Source organism: Electrona antarctica (assembly GCF_951216825.1).
Source record: "Electrona antarctica genome assembly, chromosome: 13".
NCBI classification, from domain to species: domain Eukaryota; kingdom Metazoa; phylum Chordata; class Actinopteri; order Myctophiformes; family Myctophidae; genus Electrona; species Electrona antarctica.
Window position 1 is genome coordinate 25,616,991 of NC_136794.1, and position 17,335 is coordinate 25,634,325.

At 44.9% G+C, this 17,335-nt stretch overlaps 1 protein-coding gene across 1 annotated transcript in view; it reads left to right on the forward strand.

Annotated features, from left to right (window-relative positions):
• Positions 1 to 17,335, forward strand: part of hdac4 (histone deacetylase 4) — a gene marked incomplete at its 3' end in the record, with an annotated part of 212,896 nt that overhangs the window by 97,355 nt on the left and 98,206 nt on the right. The gene's annotated exons all lie outside the window — the stretch shown is intronic.

A 17,335-nucleotide genomic window follows, 5' to 3' on the forward strand; every position in this document is an offset into this window, starting at 1 on the left:
GAACACATACCGTTGCCCTCACGCGCAACGCCGCAAACACACACAACACGCGAGCAGCCACCCAGGCGGAGCAACTGATGGGTAAGTGCTCTTTCTGTTTGACACTGTGCTCTGTGTTGTGTTTGTGGCGTGGGGTTGTTGGTGTGTGTGTGTGTGTGTGTGTTTGGGGCTTTAATTTGTCATCATCCAATCCTTTTTAATGTGGTGCTTTGTGTGTGTGTGTGGGTGTTGCATGTAAAAGGGTGAGTTTTTGTGTTTAAGTGTACATGTTCTTTCTGTGTGTGTGTGTGTGTGTGTGTGTGTGTGTGTGTGTGTGTGTGTGTGTGTGTGTGTGTGTGTGTGTGTGTGTGTGTGTGTGTGTGTGTGTGTGTGTGTGTGTGTGTGTGTGTGTGTGTGTGTGTGTGTGTGTGTGTGTGTGTGTGTGTGTGTGTGTGTTTTATGGGTGGTTGACAGTATTGAATAGTACTGATGATGTATGTAGTCTCACGCTCAGCACTACTGACTGCAACCTTCAGCTGAATGGAGCAGATGGCATTGGCCATGCACTGCTGTCCCCCCCGCTTGCCTGTGTGTGTGTGTGTGTGTGCGCGCGCGCAGAGACGCACACGAGAGGCATAATTTCAAAGTAAAAAAACATATTTCCATTTAACATAATAAATGTTTACATATTGTTCATTGCTTGGAACTTCAAAAGCATGATGCATCTGTAGGAGTTGGTGAAAGTTATTTAGCAAAGTAGGACGGCAAGCTGCTTCGTAATGATGCTCTAATGGCGCCGTGCTGTGGAACTACATTTGTTGTTGTCAGTTCAACTCCAACAGTTGCTAGGAAGTTTGGAATGTTTGTACATGTCTGCGTCATAAAACGATCCACACATTTTTATGAATGTCACAGTGGGGCAGCTCATTTTCTCTGCCTTGGTGTGTGCGCGCGCTTGTTTGTTTGTTTGTGGGTGGGTGGGTGGGTGTGCATTCGTGAATCGTGCACAAGGTTTTGCCCTAGTGCTGAGAGACGAGCTAGTCCCAGTTGAGCGATGAGAGCTGGAGAGATGAGAAGAGCAGATAGTGGAGGTTGACAGACTGCATGTGCGTGAGTGCATGTTTGTGCGGATGCACACATGGCATGCTGTTAATGACTTCTGATGCCTGTGTTCTGGTTCAGTACTGTAGGCACATTGTGTCTTAATCCAGCAGTGTGTTGAATCAGTGTTTTTCAACTTGTGGGTCGGGGCCCACTCGTGGGTCGTGAGGATTCTGCAAATGGGCCTTCAAATGGTGGCCAATACAATTAAATGGATATTTCACTTTCAAACATGTTTCAGTGTTTGGATATTTGATATACATTTTATCAGACATGGCCCCTTCCTATACAACAAACCACAATCTAACAAATATGATTCAGAAAAGGTTGATTACCACTGTGTTAATCAGTGCCTGTGCACACTTATGTGCATGTGTGTTTGCGCAACGTGCAACTCTTCCCTCTGTAAATGACCGCTTTATAGCATTATAGCCTTCCTAAGTCTAAGTCTGGTTTGGGAACCCTTGTGTTAAATAACCTGCCACTCAAGATTGACGCCTGCTTTATACTTTGTTTGGCATCTAAGTGGTAGATCTGTTGTGAGTGCGTCGATCGGCTATTTTCGCTGCGCGACCCTGGCGGGAACCAATGGTCAATCACCCAAAAAACAGATCTCTAGATGTCATGAAGCGCTCTGTGTGTAGACAGACGTTACTGTTGTGTGCACAATGGTCATGCCTGCCTCTGACCATGAGGCTATATGGAGAGAGGAAGTGACAGAATGAAGTGCTAATGAGATACAAGACGGAAGGAAAACATTCCACCCATCCTTGGCAACATGGAGTGTCACATCCATCCCCGCGCACACACACACACACACACACACACACACACACACACACACACACACACACACACACACACACACACACACACACACACACACACACACACACACACACACACACACACACAGAGAGAGAAGGTCAACCCACTGTCTCCCAATTGATCCATTCCCCATTTCAGAGCCTACATTAAAGTGCTGTCGCGGTCCGATCCGTGGTGTGTACACCGGACAATTTACTAGTCCATCAGGACTTCAAGATTCAATACTCTGTTGCCATGTCAACAGAGTTGATTGGAATTTGTTTCAGTCCAGAGATCTAAAAAACATACATACAAATAGACATCACATATTCAGACATAGTAGAAAAAGATACAAAAGTACAAACAGTCTACTCTCATTTGTCCAGCCTCAGCCTCCTAGCCTCACCCTTGCTTCCTTATCCAGCCAACCGCTGGCCTTGCCCCACTCCTGGGAGCACCACATAGGTTGTGGTGCCGTGTGGCTCATTGGCTGAGTAATATAATGTCAGGGATTACATCGACTGCTAATCTCTAAGCCGCACATTAGTACTTCATAGGAGTGTGTGTGTGTGTGTGTGTGTGCCTCTGTTGTTGTAGTTTTGTAGTTATGATGTGCATAATTTTGATCTACTTCAGCGTGTGGTCTCTGTAGCTTGGAAATTATTCTGTGCCTCGGAATACTTTTGTGTGTGTGGGCACGTGCATGGTTGCATGCGTGTGTGTCTGTGCGTGTGTCTGTGCGCTCCGTGCCAATGCATGTGCGAGCTCCCGTCCGTCGGGGTCTGACGGGGTGAGTGAATCCTATGGGGGAATTCTGTTCTATAAATAACTCAACAGGCGTGACCCCTGTGATCTCTGCCTGATCCTGAGAGAAACAGACGGGCTGGAGGGATGAGAGAGAGAGAGAGACGGGAGGAAAGATGGATGGATGGATGGAGGGAGAGATGGATTGTGTTTTCATGAACCCTTTTCGTGTGCGTGTGTCGAGTACAGTGCGAGTGCGTTTCACAAACCTGACCCTTCCCTTTCATGAACGCTTGTGTTTGTTATGCGTCGTATGAAAACGCCCACGCGCTTACACTCGCAAGCACTCTTACATGGAAACAAATATTAAACCCAAAGTGCATGAGACTCGAGCATGTGTAAATGAAGTGGATCGAAGTGTGCGTGTGTTTGTGTGTGCGCGTTTCCAGATAATGTTCTCCTACACACCTGTTGCCAGTAATAGTACGCTACTATACTAAGGGCTATGCAGTGATATGTTGCTACTGTAACTGTAAACCTACGCTCAGTCTGCTGGGCCTAGTTTGAAAGATGGAAATGTTTGCATTGTGCAGGAGCTGTGTGTGGGCGGCCCAGCTTGTATAACAGTGGTGGACAAAGTACTGAAATATTTTACTTAAGTAAAAAGTATCAGTACTGTAATGTAGAACTACTTTGTTACAAGTAAAAGTCTGCAATTAAAAATGTACTTGAGTAAAAGTACAAAAGTGTTGGCAACAAAATGTACTTAAAGTACCAAAAGTAGAAAGTACTCACTATGCAGAATGTCCCGTTTCAAGTTTTCAAATGTACAAGTCTTTTGAAAGTAGCAGATATACAGAGCTTGTAGATCTGCTATTTTCAAATGACCAGACTATACATATAGTGCTGAGGTGCTTAATGTATGTTTTGTAATAATAATCAAAACCTACAAAGTAACCAGTAACTTAAGTTTTCAAATAATTGTAGTGGAGTAAAAGTACAATATTTGCCTCTGAGATGTACTGGAGTAGAACTAAAAGTATTGGAAACTGAAAATACTCAAGTAAAGTACAAATACCTCAAAATTGTACTTAAATACATTACTTAAGTAAATGTACTTACTTACTTTACACCGCTGTTGTATAATCACACTGTAAAATCCAGAGTGCAAATTCCTGCTCCAAAGGTGCACAAATGGCACCAAAGTTTGGGGACCGGTGCACATCCCCTATATCGCCTGCGCCCTGATCTTATGCAACACTCGCAGAATGCCATCCTCGTTAGCCTAATTGACTAGACTAATTGCCTCATAGTTGCCTGCATGGCATCCCCGCTGGGCGCTGCTGTATACATTGTCCTTGTGTGTATTCAGTCCTGCACAAGGCATTGCTGTTCGTTGTCGGCATGCCCGGTCTAATCAGTCAACTTTGGTTGCATGGCGTGGATTGGTGGCTGTTGTTTAATTGCATGTAATGTTATTTTTATCTCTTTTGTCCTTTCGTATACGGTGTAACTGTGTGTGTGTGTGTGTGTGTGTGTGTGTGTGTGTGTGTGTGTGTGTGTGTGTGTGTGTGTGTGTGTGTGTGTGTGTGTGTGTGTGTGTGTGTGTGTGTGTGTGTGTGTGTGTGTGTGTGTGTGAGTGTGTGAGAAAAGAGCACTTTTCTAGTTACTAGAATTAACCAATTTAAATAAAAATTTACTTTGTTAATAAGTTTATGAACTAGATGACATGTCATGATGTTGCTGGACCTGTACCGAATTGAAAGGTGGTCCAATGCGTCTACAATACTCGTGGCTACAATTTCTTGTGGATTCACTAATAATCATGTCATCGTTACAAATTATAGGCTATGACAGTATACCTGTGTCCTTACATAATAATATTTACTTTTAAAACATGTCTCCTCACCCTAAAAGTGTTTTTGCCAGTAACATTTTGCTCTACTTTCTAATGTAAGTGAGGCAAGGTTTTTGCAGTAGGTCTACACTGAAGTTAAAACAAACTTCCCCCTCTAATAGCCCATACCTTAGCCACACAAACTTTTGATGTACTCTCTAAATACTGCAGTAATGTGCCTAAACAACCGCTGTGTGTGTCTGTGTTTTGCCAATGTGGCTAGCCCCATCCGACTCACTGCTATGTAGGTACACTAGCACGGTTAGCCTCTGAGATGCTGGGTGTCTCTCTCTCTCTCTCTCTCTCTCTCTCTCTCTCCTCTCACACACACCCTTTTTCCTCTGCTCTCTACCCCCCCCCCCCCCCCCCCTCTCTCTCTCCATCCTCAACTGTGGCTCTATCGCTGGCTCTCTCCTAGCCTCTCAGCTGGAAAATGAGAGCTTGTAATTGGGTATTTATTGTGCCAAGCCTCGGCCTTGCAGCCAGCCATTGATCGCTGGGCTCCTCTCCTCATGGCCAACAGTGTTAATAGAATGACATGCACATAAATACATGCACACAGGCTTGATTTGCAAGAAGTACTGAAAAAAGTGCTGCAGTAGGCTGATTTGGCGCTACGGTATTACTGCATTTCTCCATTCCTGGTGTCCGATTTTCACAGTGCTTCCCCTCATATTGACAGCTCATATTGAATTCACGCTTGGAAACATCGATGCTTGTGGTTGAGTAATTTTTTTATACACATACATTTAGTTTGCCACGTATTACCGTGATAGCTTTATAGCTTTTGCACTAATTTTACCACATGAACTGTAGCTTCCCTATATTCTTGTGCGAACATTTGGCAAAAACAATTTTGATCTTCCATCCATCCAAATATCCATCCATCCATCCATCTTCAACCGCTTATCCTTAGTCGGGTCGCGGGGGCAACAGCTCCACCAGAATGCTCCAGACTTCCCTCTCCAGAGCAACATTAGTGACTTCCTCCTGGGGGATCCCGAGACGTTCCAAGGCCAGTGAGTCGATGTATTTCCTCCAACTGCGCCTTGGTCTGCCTTGGTCTCATCCCAGTGGGACGTGCCTCGAGGACCTCCCTAGGGAGGCGCCCGAGAGGCATCCTAACCAGATGCCCGAACCACCTAAGCTGGCTACTTTCCAGGCGAAGAAGCAGCGACTCTACTCCGAGTCTCAGTCGTGTGACTGAACTTTTCACCCTATCTCAAGCCCACAATGGTGGAAAAGGGAGCGGACCTTGTATAGAGCCCTGGGGGATGCTGGCCATCTATACCAAGTTGGTAAATGCCTACACAATAAAATCGTCAGTGTTAGCAGTGGTGGAAAAAGTACTATCAATACTGCAATATAGAAATACTCTGTTACAAGTGAAAATCCAGAATTCAAAATGTATTTGAGTAAAACTACAAAAGTATTCTCATCAAAATGTACAGTAGGCCTATAAAGTACCAAAAGTAAAAGTAGTCATTATGCAGAATGTCCCATTTAAAGTTTTTCACACTTTTAGACCATATCCATATTCATCATATGGGCATAACTAACAATGGATGCCAAAACAATTGGACAATTTCTATTTTTGTGTATTTTTATATCAAAAGTCCATACAAATCACATTTTAATTACTTCCTTTGAACGAAAACGTGATGCGTGATATGACATGTTTCACCTGTTTTATTCCCATTGCTGCACATCCGTCCAAACACAGCTGATGATGATTACAGAACTACTCAGATTTTAATCCCATTCAAGATGACATCCAGACAGTGTATTACTCATTTAAAACTTAATGCTCACGCTAAAATATGTATCTGAAAACATTATAGGTTAGAAATAAGCCACAAGCTTTGCTGCCTGTCTCTCTGTGACTTTGTAAACAAACAACAAACGGCACGCACATGCACGCGTCGCGCATGTAACGGATCTACGTACGTCCCATACCCTGGAGGGATGCGACATTCTGATTGGTTAAAAAACGCACAGCTTTCCGTTTCAGAGTGAAACTTCAAAATGAAATGTCCGTATTTTTCATTTCACTAGGTCTTTAAAGCGTACTGGTTGCCATTTGGTTACATTTGTATGCTTTCAGAGTAAAATGAACACTTAGGATTTTAATAGGTACCAGTTTAAATGAATACTGAGGGTTTCGCTGGGTGTAGGATACGATGGCAAAACGATGTCCGCCTCCATGGGGGGGGGGGCAGATAAATGCAGGAGTCCCTTTGTCAGACTGTGTGAGAACAAATGGCCCTCTGTGGGCCCACCCGGCTAGCTAGCTGGGGGCACTCTGGTCTAACGTCACTGCTACGCCATACGGGTCCCACACATCAGTGGTCAGGGGGGTCGGAGGAGAGTGCAGGGCTGTGTCTGGTGGGGGGGCAGCTAAAGTCCTAGTTAGAGGAAACGGGGGCAGAGGTGGCGTGGCTTTGCGTCAAAAGGCCCAGGGGCCCCGCTCTCTCTTTCTTTCCTGCAGGCGGAAGATGCCACACTATTTCCAGCACTGTATGGGAAAACATACAGCAGAAAAGGCGCTAATTGAGTTGCTGCTCCGTGCGTTGTTTGGCAGCGCGACGCGCGAGGGTGGGCCGCAGCCAGGAAAGCTCCTGAATGAGCCCAATGTGTGGAAGCGGCACTCCGCTTGACCCCCGGCGGCCCCCTTGGCACGACCAACAAAAGGTTTTGTTTATTTGACCCTGCTGTTTGTTGATTGTTGTGGTGTGTGGAAACACATACCAGTCGTGTGTGTCGTGTGTGTGTGTGTGTGTGTGTGTGTGTGTGTGTGTGTGTGTGTGTGTGTGTGTGTGTGTGTGTGTGTGTGTGTGTGTGTGTGTGTGTGTGTGTGTGTGTGTGTGTGTGTGTGTGTGTGTGTGTGTGTGTGTGTGTGTGTGCGCAGCGCATTTGGGACGCGAGGTTATTATTTGTCGCTGTGACCGAGGATACACTGATTGGTTGGGGTGGAGGCTGTGAGAAGCACAGTCAACAATGGTGTCTTCTGATGTGGCCCTTTTTCTATGGGCTTTGTTTATCCCGAGGTGAAATGTGCAGGTCACAGTTCAAGTGATCATCGCAGCAACACGATTTAACACGCATGCACGGACATACTGTACAGTGTGCCAGTTACTGTAGTCTTCGCACTACGTGAGGCCTCGACGTTTAACCCATTATAACCGTGTCACGGTTGGGGGCACGGTGGCACAGTCGGTAGCGCCTCACAACTAGATGGTCCTGGGTTCGATTCCCGCTGGGGACGCTGTGGGTGCTGGGGGCGTGCTCTCTCCTCCGCGTCGTCAGTGCCCATACCCGAGGTGGGGTTGGCAAAAGGGCCTTTCTGTGTGGAGTTTGCATGGTCTCCCCGTGTCCCCGACGGGTACATACCCTAGTAGGTATACCCTCACAAAAACATGCAGTAATCCTGGTCTCTAAACTTACCTCCCCCTTCCTTCTCATGCAGAGAAGGAAGCATGAGGTAAGTTCGCTGCCTCCCCAGGTTGGCAGAGAAAGTGTAGCGGCCAGGATTACATTAGATAATTGACACTGGGTAAAAAATGGGTTGCAAAATCATGGGATAAAAAAAGAAAACAGGTTAGAATCTGTGTCATTTTAGATTTTGGGCTATTATTATCAACATTCGTTTGTTAGAAAACTCCTAGGGCTCTATTTTCGTCCATGCTAAACCACTTATCTTTGCCTTTTTATTTTACTATTTTAAAAAAAAACATTTTTGAATAGTTCAACTAGCCGATCTACATCGGCACGTTCTGAGCTTGTAGATTGGGTATTTTAACTATTCAATTTTGTTTTCTTCAAAATAGTAAAAAAATTGCAAAGAAGTTTATGGATAAGGGGTTTAGCATGGACGGAAATAGAGCCCTTAGGGCTCCATTTTCGTTCGAGCATTCTAAATACACTATTTGGGGATTTAGCAGTGGGGAAGGGGTGTTCCCCCACTGAAGTTGGTATTTTGGTTACCTGTCACCTCCGTTATCCGTTACATTATGCATAGGTGTGGTTTGGGCGTTACAATAATTAAACCAATCACTGTGCCACATGCCATTGCCTTTAAGAGATCCCTTATCTTTTGCCCCTTATGCCTAATATGTTTCATAGCCTTACGGTCTCCCATGGAAGAGTGATGCGTTGCTTGCCTTGAAGTCTTGTGCTGCAATCGTTTGGCATACGGCTTACGGGTGCTTTTAAACTCCACAATATGCGCCTTCCCAAATGTGTGTGACCAAAATAGCAATTTAGGGGAAAGCGTGCCAACACACCTATGACCACACCTCTAGGTGCAAATACCGGTGTCGGCATAATAGATAGCGGGTGGCGCTAGATCGGTTTCGCGCATGCTCACTACCGTTCACTTGTATACAGGCGGACTGAAAAGCTCTACAGAGCTCTCCATGGTTTTGAGAAAACGCCCGATATTCGGAGGTCTTTTCTGATTGTGCGGTTATCCCGATTGGAACATTGGCGTTTTCTAGAGAATGGATCGCCTCATTTACAATATGCACAGGCAACGTCGGTCTATAATGAGGCAACGTCGGTCTATAATCAGGCAACGTCGGTCTATAATCAGGCAACGTCGGTCTATTATCTTGTGTCACCACCAGGATTTTACACACAGCAGAGATTTGTCAATCCTTGGAATCTATATTACCAGTAAGACGCCTGAGGGTGAGAAGCGACTCACCTCGCCCTTGTGCATACGTCCGCCTGGGTGACAGCAGACTGCTGGGCGACCGCTGGCGCTTTGGAATGGGGGGTCAGATCAACATATGGAATGAATTCTGTACTGGCCATTTATGGAGCGTGTCTTGAGTATACAGGGTTTGACTAGGTCAGATCAACATATAGAATATCAGAACAGTTCAGCTCCATATATGGAGATCTAAGGGTGGCAGCGGGGGGCAGTGTCTTGAGTGTACAGGGTTTGACTAGGTCAGATCAACATATGGAATGTCAGAACAGTTCAGCTCCATATATGGAGATCTAAGGGTGGCAGCGGGGGGCAGTGTCTTGAGTGTACAGGGTTTGATGAGGGCCCAGGTAGGGCCGGGCCTTGATTTTCAGGCCTGTTGAGAACTCTAGTTTTCGCCGGCTGCCGGGCACGGCTGCATTAATAACTTTGGTGCAGGCCCGTCTAGAGTTTAAATGGACAGGTATCAGTCAAAAGGGAGACATCGAACAGGAAGGATGGATGGGGAAGGATCAACATATGTCAGAAATGTCAGAACAGGTCAGCTCTAAATATGGAGATATAAGGGTTTGAGCTGAGATGTAGTTGCTGGCCAATATTGATAACATCAGGGATCTCCATATATGGGCTTAATAGTTAACTGCGACCTGCAACCGCAATAACCAACTTTGAGCAAAATGGCATACTACGTCCGAGCTACTTCAGTGTCGCATAACGGTGACATAACTGTCGAAACCGTGGCATCTTTACCCTATAATAATGTGTGTTTCGTTGACCACTAACACGTTTTCCACTGTTATCTCCCCACCTACAGTATAGACACAGACAGTTGTATTTGTCTGTACTAAATCTAATCTAACAAAAAAATAACCTTCTCTTATGGAGCTTTTCAAATGAGCGTCCTGATATTTGGAAGTCCATCACATGAAACTGTTTAAGAATCACTGGTTTAATCTAGCGCTTAAACGCTGTGTGTGTGTGTGTGTGTGTGTGTGTGTGTGTGTGTGTGTGTGTGTGTGTGTGTGTGTGTGTGTGTGTGTGTGTGTGTGTGTGTGTGTGTGTGTGTGTGTGTGTGTGTGTGTGTGTGTGTGTGTGTGTGTGTGTGTGTGTGTGTGTGTGTGTGTGTGTGTGTGTGTGTGCTGCAGCATCAGGCTGTTGGGTCGGACCACACCCTTTCTCCATCTGCTGTCCCAAAGTGAGGTGTCAAGTTACCCCCCGCGCTGAAACTCTGCCCGGTACCAAAGATCCCATTGGCTATCTCAGCAAGTCACTACAACTCCATCACTCCTTCTCATTGGTCACTGGGGGAGGCTAGGGCATCTGGGATAGGCCAGAGGCGCTCTCATCTGGTTTCAGTGCTATCGATAATGGCAGAGGGCCTGGCATGGTGCCAGGCGGCACTCCTCAAAGGAGATATTGATCGGAGGCATCGGGGGGAGGCCCAGTGATATGCAGGATTTTCACCTTGATCTTAGCAGGAGTAAATTGTTATTCTAGAATTCAGTTGTTCTCATGGATTTTATTTTAAATATAAAATCCCCTCGCCCACTCACTCTCTCACACATGCACGCACATAAAGTAACTCACACAATTTACATTTCATTTTAAAGGGCCGTAATGGAACTAGGCTTTTGGCTTTCTTTGGCGTTTTATCCTTTTGACAGTGGTGTGCAGCTGTATGTAGTTTTTGTTACATTGTTAATAAAGATGTCAAAATCACCTACCATCTTGAAATAATTTCCCTCTGTAATTTTATTAAGCAACTGTAATCTTTTCCTAATCTTACAAATGTGACTTTCCCCAGTGCTGGGAATAAGTACAATTAATCTAATAAAACAGTAAACACTGGTGTCTTAACTGATTTTGAACAATTAGTGTTGAAAAGTGGAAAGAGATGTTGCCCTAGATTTACATCATACACACACAATACATTCCGAAATCACTCTAAAAGCTTTCAGAGTTAAATTAACACTCTGGATTTTACTGTGCAGGATTAGGCTTCTGTTGGGTTTTAAGCGACTGTTTTGTTGTCATTTTAGGGAAATAATCTGTGGTAATGCTTTGTGTTTGTAAAAAGCTTTGAGGATCATGTTTATGCAGGGATGTGGATTTATCCCAACCTCACTAAATTAAGTTGGTGTCCATGTTTCAACAGCTTAGTTGCAGACACGCACTCTTTCACTGTATTACTGTTGAAACTGTTGACGTTTGCCTCTCACAATTTTTCAAATGGTTCCGTCATACAGTGTGCAAAGTATGCGCCGAGAACGATCCGGGGGTAAAGTAAAGTGGATGTCCCGCCTCCTCCCCGCTTCCGTAAATCGCGGTAATTTGTCTTACTATAAATTAATTTAGTCAAAGCATAATTTGTTCCTGTCGGGAGGAAACTGTACTGTACTGTACTGTACTGTACTGTACTGTACTGTACTGTATGTTGTACCATTCTGTACTGTCTGTAACTGTACTGTACTGTACGTGTGTGTGTGTGTGTGTGTGTGTGTGTGTGTGTGTGTGTGTGTGTGTGTGTGTGTGTGTGTGTGTGTGTGTGTGTGTGTGTGTGTGTGTGTGTGTGTGTGTGTGTGTGTGTGTGTGTGTGTGTGTGTGTGTGTGTGTGTGTGTGTGTGTGGTGAAAAGGGGAGGGGTTGGCAGTGGTGGCCGAACGGTTTGCGGAGCGGTCTTGTTATCGGAAGGTCGCCAGTTCGAATCCCCGGACCGGCACGTTAAAATTACCACCGCTGAAGTACCCTTGAGCAAGGCATTGAACCCCTACCATGAAATGTTCTATGAGCAGGGTCTGGCTTTAAACAAGCATCTCGAGCTTAGTCCATTCACCCTGGGTAAACAAAGAACTTTGCTTTGCTGGTGAATGTGGAAAGTGTGATGTAATTTGCATCACAGCGAAATGTTGCGCAATAACAGTATGGCACGCAAAAGCAATATGTGTACAGTAAATATGGTTGCAGGGATGCAATGTAGTGCAGATTAATTCCTGTGGCATGCTGATTTGTTTTGTCCATGGAGAGATGTGTGCTAATGGAGTGGTTTGGTAGGAGAAGCCGAATGGATAAACGGCCATGTGGTTGTGTGCCCCCTTTCCATTAGGGAAGAAGGATTTGGACACAGTTACATTGTTTTTATGAATGTAAAAAAATCGATTACATATTGGTGCTCCTTAAATTTTGGTGGGTGCTCCTAAATGTTTTCTGGTGCTCCTTAATTTTGAAATTCGTAGCACCATAGGACTTTTCTGTTTGCATGTATGGGCGGGCGGTCAATGGCAAATTGCGGTTAGTTACTACCCTGCCATTAACGTATTGGCAAGATGGCCGTGGCCTGCATTATGGTCAATTGCAACAGATCTTGGATGTTCCATGTTTTCCTAGGCTATCTATGGATAGGGAGATTTGTGTCTGTGTGTGTCTGTGTGTGTCCGTGTCCCCAGGGTTGTGATAGTGATATGATTTATGGTTTATGGCTGAGCTGTGTCCCTCACCTCAGCCAGATGCAACAGAGCTAGTGTGGTGACCCAGAGAATCGATCTCAATCAGTATCACATATACAAGCTACAGTACAGCAGAGCAGAGCATGCAGTACATACTGTACACGCGCACGCACGCACGCACATGCACCTTTTGTAAATATTTTCTGTAGGCCTATACTGTGCAGTTACCCAAATGAAGTCATTACACTTGCGCACTGCACATCAATTCAAACTGCATCATAATATATTTGTATATCTATCTGCAATATGTATTTGTATCTGCACATCTGCAGGCACGTGTGCACACACACTTTACTGTAAGTACTGTGAGATACTGTGAGATACTGTGTGTGTGTGTGTGTGTGTGTGTGTGTGTGTGTGTGTGTGTGTGTGTGTGTGTGTGTGTGTGTGTGTGTGTGTGTGTGTGTGTGTGTGTGTGTGTGTGTGTGTGTGTGTGTGTGTGTGTGTGTGTGTGTGTGTGTGTGTGTGTGTGTGTGTGTGTGTGTGTGTGTGTGTGTGTGTGTGTGTGTGTGTGTGTGTCAGCAAATCCCTACTGCTAAAGTCATGTTGCTGGGGAATGGGGAATTGTTTTTGCTCTGTAGCCATGTTGCATCATTCCACTTGTGTGTGTGTGTGCACGTGCGTGGGTGTGTAGTGTAAGAATAGTGCAAATGAAGCCATAAATTAAAGTTACTGTCTGGCCATGTTGTTTTGAATGTGCAAAAACTGCCTGCAAATGTGAGTGAGTGCACATACCAGATGCACACATGCATGTGACACCACAATGCAACACTGATCAGATCCAAGATCTAAAACTAAATAACTTCATACATTGTTTTTTGTATTGTCCCTGTCAAATAAACCTAAAACAACAATTTTTATATTCAGATTTACATTTGTTTCCCCATATTTGAGGAATATTTGAATATATTATTATATAATATTATTTTACCAGCTCTACCCCCTAGGGAGACGCTCAGGTGGCATCCATACTAGATGCCGTACTAGACCGCCTTAGCTGGCTCCTTTCCAAGTGGAGGAGCAGCGGCTCTACTGTATACCGAGTCTCTCCTGGGTGGCTGAACCTTTCAGCCTATCCCTAACACTAGCATGACTGAAGTAAAATCAGACACAAGTAGCATGTGCTTAAATTCATATTTAGAAAATGCTTCAGATGTCAAACATTTCTGAGATGATAGAATGGTGATGGATGATGATGGTCATGGAAGGGGAACCTTCTGAAAGCTTCATGGGCAAAGATAATAATAAACTTCAAAATCTCAAAAAAAACTGTCAAAATGACCTCTCAGACATGCTAGTGGAGATGCCAGCCACCACAGCAAAAAAATAAATTGGCCTCTTGTTTTGGCAGTCTTATTCTTTGAGTCATAACCCACACTTCATCTCATATAGGTGAGAGTAGGATATCGAGAGCTTTGCCTTCTGGCTCAGCTCTCTTTTCGTCCTGACAGTGCGCTGCTCCAAACTCAGTGGCCGGATGGTAACCGCAAGGTTGCCTGTTCGAACCCGGGCTCCCTCAGAGTTAGTGTCGAAGTGTCCTTGAGCAAGACACTGAAGAGGAGAGAGTATGTTTTGCATCGTCCGTGTGTCCGTCCGTCCGTCCGTCCGTGTGTCCGTCCGTCTGTGAACAGCTAATCTCCGGAACTGTTAACCCAGTCGATGCCAAATTTTGCACACACACTCCCTGGATGCCAACGATGAACCTCTGCCCCAGAATTTCAAGAACGGCCGGTTATAGCGCCACCAGGAGGCCGCTCTGTGCAAAACAAGTTTTTGGACAGTACACCTACAGATTTTGTCCAAACATCACGCAAATTGGTACACAGTCTCTCTAGAGCCATTCAACTAAACGGGTCTTTCAGATTTCTCAGACTCCATCCTGATTGGTTAAGATTGGCTTCCAAAGTTCGCAGGAGTGCTCAGTTTCAAACAAGATACTGCAAATCATGAACACATCGTGTGATTTCCGTGAAATTGTGCACGCACATTCCCACTAGGCCGAAGAAGAAATGCCACGTGAACATTTTCAACTCGGCCTCATGGTGGCGCTATAACTGGCCGAAAAGTGTTTTACCTCCAACTGAACAGATCTGTCTAAAACTTTGTATGCACACTCCCTAGAGACCAAGGAAAAACCTTTGCCTGGAATTTTTCACATCTGCTCTTTATAGCGCCACCTGGAGGCCGACATATGCAAAACACATTTTCTAATATTACTCCTTCAGATTTTATCCAAATTTCACGCAAATCGGTACACATGCTCTCCATAGTCATGTGATCAAGACGGGTTTGTTTGATTTCTCATAATCCACCTTCATTGCCTAAGATTGGCTTCTAAACTTTTCAGGAGTAGCCCGCTTTGTACCCGTTTTGTACAAATCGCCACAACTACTCAACGCAGCGTCCGATCGTGCACACACACACACACACACACACACACACACACACACACACACACACACACACACACACACACACACACACACACACACACACACACACACACAAAACAGGATTATATTACTCCTAAACATTTTGCCAAACATCACACACACTCCTATCCTCCTGGTGGAGACCTGTGCCCAGAAGGGCACTTTTTCTAGTTTTGCATAAAATGTGATTCATTTGGACTCTATAGTAAAAATGTATACATTCTTATACTCTCAGCCTTAAATTAACACTTGTTCATTATTTGTTGTGTTCTCCGTGAAGTCCCAGGAGAGACTCTGGGCTTGTTCCTCGTGCTTCGGAACCTTTCAACTCGAGCATTATAGGATTCATTCCATTCTTACCCGACTGGTGAACTCGGCAACCCTCTGAGACAAACCTATTATTATTGGGGTCAAAAGTATGCTTCACTGTGCACATTCACTCATGCATGTACTGTACACACCAACCCAACACACATTCAAATACCCTTCTCTCTCTCTCTCTCTCTCTCTCTCTCTCTCACACACACATGCGCACACATGCGCACACACACACACACACACGCACATGCACACGCACACATGCACACAGGTGCACATGCCTACTGCCTGGAGGCACGAGAGGCTTCTCTGCAGCCTGACCTTGTGTGAACCTTACCGGGGGGATTGTTCTCCCTGTGGGAAGCGCACAGCAGCAGGGCTGTGACCAACACCGGGAGCCTTCCTCGTGGTTTGCAAAGACACGCTGGAAAGCCCACATTCCTTAAGCCCAAAGCCTCTCAACACTAGTGTGACAGGCTAGGTGGTTGTTTAAATCTAGGCACTAACTAGGCCCGTCACAATTATTGCATAATCGTCATAATCGTTTCCATGTTGACAAATGCTGATCTATTTCATCCGTCGCATTTTGATAGCAGAAATAGCAGATCAACAAGCACAAAAAGTGTTGCATCGTGCAAAACATTGTGAGCTGCCAATGCCAACTTTTTTACTGTGGACACAGAGACAAGACTAGCTCTGGTCCATAGCGTTTGGAGGACATCTCCTTAACAATATGGTGCTTTCAACTTCCTGCGTACGCATGAAAGGCCTGTCGACTTCTGCAAAAATAAAAAGAACACTTTTGCTACTCACCAATACAAAGACGGTTTTGTGGAGTCAAAAGCCTACTTTCCCTAGTGGACGAACTCTGAGCCCCCACCACAAGTATAAAAAGTAGGCTTTCAACTCCACAAAACCGTCTTTGGGTTGGTGAGTAGCGAAAGTGTTCTTTTTATTTTTGGAGCAGTCGACAGGCTGTCGACTGCTTTGATGTGGACGCAGGAAGTTGAAAGTACCACAGCGTTAAGGAGACGTCCTCCTAATGCTATGGACCAGAGCTAAGACAAGACCAACGTTCCGGACAGACAAGCTGCCTTTGTCAGGGTGAAAGATAATTCTAAACACACACCCACACACAAATTCATGTTACATTCGCATTCATAGCCATTCATTTCTTACTACTGCATGCATGGAGTCGAATTTTCAAGTCTGTCACCCACGCATGCAATGTGTTCACAAACACTTCAGCACCATAGAACAAGATGCGAGTGGCCTTGTACATGTGAGCTTATTGTGCGAAGCTAATACTTTTTTTACGTGGTGCGTGCGTGCGTGCGTGCGTGCTTGCGTGCGTGCTGTGTTGTGTTGTGTTGTGTGCATTAAGATGTGTGGGATATACACCCTTTAGCTCTTGGAGAAAAAAAAATGAAAGGCTGCAATTACCACGCTCGATTATTAATATGTCACAACCTTTTGCGCTGTTTTCAGCGAGCAAACAACTAAATGTTGTTAAGAGGGCAACCTTTTCCATTTCAAGGACTCTCGGTCTGATATGCATTAAGCCACAGACCGCCATTTTCTATGATTTTATTAAAACAAAATCCCAGTTTGTACTGTAAAATCCTCAATGTTGATTTAACTGTGAGATTATACAAATGGAACCAAATTGACCATTCTGGTTGTAGACCTGAAGTGTCCATTTGGTTCCTAGTGTATCTTTCTATCATTTAGCTGGGGACCCCCTGGAACCAAGGACCCACATTGAGAGCCAGTGATTTAGATAGCATTCATTAACCAATTGTACTCCAGCATCCATTAGCCAAAAATATCAGATCTAAAAGCTT